This window comes from Corvus brachyrhynchos, unplaced genomic scaffold, assembly GCF_000691975.1.
Source record: "Corvus brachyrhynchos isolate BGI_N302 unplaced genomic scaffold, ASM69197v1 scaffold101, whole genome shotgun sequence".
In the NCBI taxonomy this organism is placed as follows: domain Eukaryota; kingdom Metazoa; phylum Chordata; class Aves; order Passeriformes; family Corvidae; genus Corvus; species Corvus brachyrhynchos.
In genome coordinates this window covers 14,268,955-14,275,076 of record NW_008237239.1, presented here as the reverse complement: position 1 = coordinate 14,275,076, position 6,122 = coordinate 14,268,955, and the positions used below count along the sequence as shown (strand labels likewise).

Sequence of the window (6,122 nt, the reverse complement as noted above, 5' to 3'; positions counted from 1 at the left end):
GGCACTGAGAGAGCCGCTCCTAGCTGGGGACCCTCGCAAGCCCTGCTGTGCCGTGCCGCATTCCGCGGCCCGGCCCGGGGCCGGCGCTGGCCAACTTCGTGCTGTGAGTGACCCCGAATCCCCGCTGTAACGGGGCGCATCCCGGGACGCTGCGCTGCCGTCGCTTTGCTCCCGCAGCCCGAGCACTGCGCGGCCCCGCATCGGTGCCCGGTGCCCGCGGCGCCCTCCAGGCCCGCGAAAGTGCCGGCACGGCTTTGCCGAAAATTATTTTAACGTGACACCTTTGGAAACCGGGTCCTCCACCACCGGGGAGTGGCTGGGGCTGCGCTGCGCTCCGCGGGCCCGGAGAGGCAGCACGGCTGGCCCGGGCCAGGTCCCCGTGTGCTCTTTCGGGGCTCGGCTGGCCGGGGTGACACGCTCAGCCTCCCGGTGTAGCTGTAAGTGCTGCAGGGGCTGCGAGACAAGGGTGCAGAAGTGTGTCTGGACGCAGGGGGAGATAGGCTAAATTTGGTGGGGGACTGTCTCGCTTGGGCTCTTTCCTTTTTTTTTTCTTTTGTTTGTTTGTTTTTTGTTTTAAAGGACACCGAGATACTCGTAGAGAAGAAGCCGAACCGTGCAAATGCAAATAAATAAGTATATAGCTGCCTCTGATACTGAGGTTGTCACCACTGGTGCTCACCTTAACTTCAACCAAAGTTAATTTACCCAAAAGAGAAACTGAGGCTCTGGGAGTGAAGTGATGTGCCCAAGGTCACATGGCAGAGCAGTGGCAGCCAGCCTGGCCCCAGGCTTGTGTGCAGGCTTCCACCTATCCTCTGGCCCTGCTGCCTCCTTTCCATAGCTGCTTGCAGGTTACCTTCTTCCAGCCCTGTGTCTTGCAACTTTTCCAAACCTAAACACACCGGCCCTGCGATCTGCCACATCAGTAATTGCAACTGGAATGAAATTCACACTTCCCACTCCCCTGCCATCTTGGGCACTGAGTTCTCCAGACCTTCTTAATCCTGGAGGATAGGCAGCCAGCCTCTTAAGGAATGCAAGCTGATGATTCAAAGCTCAGCATTAAATGTAATCCCCCACCCACCACCCAAATTTTATAGTTGGAGGAAAAGCTTTTTTCCCTCAAGAGTTTAATCCCTCAGAAGGGGTCCATGCCAGCAGCTCGTGTTCAGGATGTGTAGCAAGCAAAGCCATCCCCGGTGCCTTCTTTGGGGCCTGGTGGCTTGGGCAGTGGCAGGACAGCCTCTGGCTGGTGTATGTGGTTGTGCTTCTGTTTCTGTACCTCGCTGCCCCCAGCCCCCTGACCGCCTGCAACGGTGGTCCCTGCGAGCGACCTGTCATAGATTTCAGTCTGTCTGTGAACTCCTGTAGAAGTCCTGGGTCTTTTTTCTAGTAATTAATAGGCTATAATGTAGACACTAGTCCTCTTCTTGGCCATTTCTAGATTATAAGGTAGTTACACTGTTTATTTTCTAAGATATGGGTGTTTTGGATCCAAACGAAAAGTAATCTATGTTCACAAAGTTTGGATGCAAAGCCTGGGTGTGCTCAGATTTGTGGGTTCTCTTCTGCTCTGCCTAATGCTTGATGTGTGTCACAAACTTCAGGTCAAAATACTACTTGTCCTCCAGATATGAGGGTTGTTAGTTCTGTGTTCAAAAAAAATCCTCCAAATTTTGGTGCCTCAGAAAAGAAAAGTTTTGCTGCAAGCTGACAGCTTTCCGTGCTTGCATTCCATTTTTTTTTTTTTATTAAGGGGGGGGGAAAAAAAACAGATGCAAGAAACTTAGGAAAACTTTTGCAGTGTGCCCATGACCATGGGTGATTCCTCTGCCCCTTTGGAGTCTGACAACAAAATTGGAAGTGACAGGGGAATATTGTTGAAACTGCCTTTTCTTTGATCATTTTCCTTGCTGTGTCTGTTCCAACTAAATGAGGGAACAGGGCTACGAATACACATCAGGTTTTCTTTTTTATTTTCTTTTTTCTTTTCTCCTTTTTCTTTTTTCAGGGGTGGGAAACATCCAAGTATTCTTGGGCATGAAAAGACCACCCCACAACCACAAAGGCCTGATTCTGCTCTTCTGCTGATGTGAATTAAAAATAACTATGCTGATATCAACAAAGCATCATCAGTCTGTGTGAGAAAGAGAACCGCGTGCCTCATGTGTGTAATTGCTGAATTTAAAGCCTTTCCTTGCTTTCCTTTGCCTGGCTCCTCCTTTCAAAAGGGAAACCTTTGGAGAAAAATGCCTCTAACCTGGAGCATGGATACAACCTAGGTGATTCAGCAGAGTGAAATTTAATTCATGAACCTGGTGTTGAAGGAAATAGAATAAAAATAAAAATAAAATAATTAAAAAAAACCAACAAGAAACGTCACAACCTCCAGAGAGGAGAAAGTGAACTAAACTAATCCTATTAAACATGGTAGCATGTTTCTGTGCAGCTTGCTGAGAGATTAAGCACAGGAAAAGGGATAAGTGCTGCTTCAGTTTCACTAAACTAATGTGACAACTTGTCATTGGAAATCTTTACAGCTTGTTAGCAGATGACTAGCTGATTCAGATATGTTTTCTACCATTTCCTTTGTGTCTGGGGGTGATGTTTTTTTCTTTCCTGTTCCTTTCTTATCCATACTGCTTTATTTTGCTTTTTAATCCTTCATGTCTCCTTCAAGTCAAAACATTTAACTTGCTTTAATCAATATTTTGTTTTGAAGATGTCCCTTGACCTTTTGTTTGTGCAAATTAACCTTCAAGGGCAACTCATTCATTCATTAACCTCAGTGGGATGCAATATCCCTTGTACATGGCATTTTAGGATGCATGAAACATTTATGAATGTTTAGACATATTGCCGTTGAATGACTGTGATAGTTCTGTGTTTACTACTACTGCTTCTGTAATATATTAATTTTCCTTCCATCTCCCTCCTTCTTTCACACTTTCATTCTTTCTTTTGTATTTTTTCTTTCTTTTTTTGCTTTCTTAATATTTTTTCTTTCTTTCTTCCTCATCTTTCTTTCTTTCTGTCGTTTTGTCTTTTCTTTTTTTCTCTTCTCTTCTCTTCTCTTCTCTTCTCTTCTCTTCTCTTCTCTTCTCTTCTCTCTTCTCTTCTCTTCTCTTCTCTTCTCTTCTCTTCTCTTCTCTTCTCTTCTCTCCTCCCACCCTTTACTCTTTACCTTGGCCCTCCCCCACCGGCAAAGGCATGATCGTTGAGTAAATGGAAAAAAACATTTTACGACATTAAAGGAAGGCTGTTTAGAAAAGGAAGGCCCTGCTGAGGTGTAGAGGAAGCCTGTTTATTAACACTGGACACCTCTTATCTCAGGCAGCTCCAGATGGATGTCTCTTTGGTAATTCCCACTCTGTGCCAAGTGGGGTTAAGCAGGGTAACCACCTTGACATGGGCTGGTGATCACCAGGGAATCATCGGCTCCTTCAGAGAGAAATTTTAGATGAAATTTAGGGTGGGGGAGGGAGAACCATAAGGCTTCAGCATAAGCTTGCACGTGGCCAGATTTACCTTTGTGGCTGTAAATTGCTTGCTGCCTGGTCCAGAGCCAGGTTTTGATTGAGAGATAAAGTAGTTCAAATCTGTCAATAATTAACTGTCACTCAATTAAGGCTTTCTTAACAAATTAGCACTTGGTAGCACCTAAGGTGCAGGTTTTTCATGGGAAAAGGCTGATGGAGTGATGTTGGCCATTAAGTTTGCCCACTCAGTATCAGCTAACGTCCTGCTCAGTTTAAACACCACTGTGTAAATTCGGTGAATTGGTTCCCAAACCCCATTCCTGCCAGGTTGCTTTTAAGGTTAACTGCTTGTGCCTTCCCAAGCTCAACATTGCAGGACAGTGCTAAAGCGATTCATCGGGGCACCCTGATGTAAATGAGGCTGTAGGTCTGAATTTACAGAAATGGGGTGGAGCCCTCCTAATATGCTGCAGGTCCCTTGGAAAGGATGGATCACAGTTACATAGGCTGCCTCCAGTGTCAGCCACTGTGATGTTTCTCTCTCACACAGGGCCTTGGTCTTACCCCACCTGCTCTTTCCACTGGGTTGGTGCGAAGGTTGAAAGGGAAGGCCCTTCCACCCGCTTTATCCCATGAGGAAATTCTCATCCAAGCAGCTGCCACCTGCCTGTAATTTCCTGTCGCTTCCAGCCTCATGTAGCCCTGGGTACCTGGGTCCAGAAAGACTTGTCAGGACAAATGCATTTCCAGAAACATTGCAAAACTCCATCTATATGCTTCTCTCCCAGATTCCTGGAAGAATCCTTCTGTGGCAATAGAGGTAGTATTGGTGTTTCTCTGGTAGCAGACATTTTGCCTGTTCCCTTTCATCCCTCTCTGAACTAGTAATGCCAAGGGTACATCATGCCACTCTTCCTCTTAATTCTTCAATCAGAAATTGAAAGTGAGTGTTAGATACCCTGCAGAGCCAGCAGAGCCATCCCAGTTCACATCAGCTGGTCTCCAGCCCCATGTTTGTACACGCCACTGGATCGACGCTGCGGGGATGGGAATTCCCTTGGTATGTTAATTCACAGCAAACGGCAGACTCTGGGAGCAGTGATCATTTGTCACATCAGCCCTGCCGAGGAAGAATCTGCCTCTCGTGAGTCAGAAAACCCTTTGCTCTCAGCCAGCATCGAATTCTCCTGGTGTTACACGCAGTTGCACCTCCAGGAGGTGTAATCGCCGAGTCTGTTGAGAACTCCAGTGCAAACCCTGGCAGATGCAAGTTCTGATTCATACTGTATTACAGGAAAGGCTGATTTTAGCTTCAGCTCTGATTCGTTCCTCTGATAGAGGTTTATGCTCGGTATGGGTTTGGTTAAATCAGTCACTCCTTACCTCGCTGAATAGCTTTCCTTCTCTTTTGACCAAAGCATGCCTTACCTGCAGCGGGGGCCAAAGCGATGCTGGGCAAAAGTTTAAAAACAAAATTTGGGACGCTTTCCAGGTTGTTCTTTTTTAGTGAAGACCTTGGGGGATGCACTCTGTTGTCTCATACAAAAACTAATCCCGTAAAAACTAATGCGCTTTCTTTCTATCAATCATATTGGATGGAAGAGCTGCCAGAGAGGGACAGCTCTTAGCCAGCACCACCCTACCGTGGTTCAAAGATCTGAACTCTTTCAGCAACCTCCATGTGGAGATTTTAAGAGCACATTTAAAACATACTTTGTGCTGCCCTGTCCTAGTACTTGCATTAAAAGTCTTAAGAAGTTTAAAACCATCAAGCAGGAGAAAAGGAAGCACATTTGATAGTTTGAAACTCTGCCCTATCTTGTTGAATAATCAAAGCTGGAAATGTAATTTAATTTTATAGACTTATGTTCTTTTGGTTGGTCAAGGTTTTTAAGAAAGAGGAAGATATTTCTGTAGAGGGATTATAACCTGGGGGAAAGAATTTTGATTTTTTTGTGATCTGAATTAATTTGGCTTTTATATTATACAGCAAGAGCTTTTAGGAACCTTTTAAAGAATATTTTCTAATAGTTATTCCCTTTTTCTGAAGAATGCATCCAATCTGTCACCTCTAAGTACTCAGTCTGGCAAGGTATTGAAGGACCACTTTTTCAGGGGCAGAGAGGCATCTAACAGCCTTTGAAAACATTTGCAAGTGCTATACTATTAATTTTAATAGAACACAGGTGCCTGGGTGGTTTTGTGAGGTCCCGAACAAGCCAATGGTTTTGGGAGCCTAAAGCAGAGCATGGGCTGACATTAGATGTCCATACCCCAAACTGTCATTATGGATCATTCGGCTCAGGAGACAAGCTCCCCAGGTGCCACGCTGCTGTTTCTGTGCCTGCCAGAGCCACCCCGCAGTGGGCAGGTACCCAGGGACACACAGGAATCGTTTAGGAGGCAGCACGGGCTTTCCCCACACCTACGGGCTCCAACAGAACCGCGCCCTGCCCTGTTTCCTTTGCGAGGCGTCCTCATGGTGGTGTCAGTTCCCGTCTTTCAAGAGGAAGCCCACGAGTTAGGGTGTTTCCCCTAGAGGTGGGAAATCGGCATTTAACACTTAACTAGTTCCAAAGCTGTGCTAAGTCACGGCTCTCTTCTCTCTAAAAAAGTGTGTTGCCACCAGGCTGTGGGATGGGA

At 46.1% G+C, this 6,122-nt stretch overlaps 1 long non-coding RNA gene across 1 annotated transcript; it reads left to right on the top strand.

Annotated features, from left to right (window-relative positions):
* The first annotated feature begins 6 nt into the window (after nt 1–6).
* LOC108445604 lies at nt 7–2,209 on the top strand. Its single transcript, XR_001860539.1, has 2 exons — nt 7–103; nt 2,012–2,209. It is a non-coding gene; the product is annotated as an uncharacterized LOC108445604 (long non-coding RNA).
* The last annotated feature ends 3,913 nt before the right edge of the window (nt 2,210–6,122 follow it).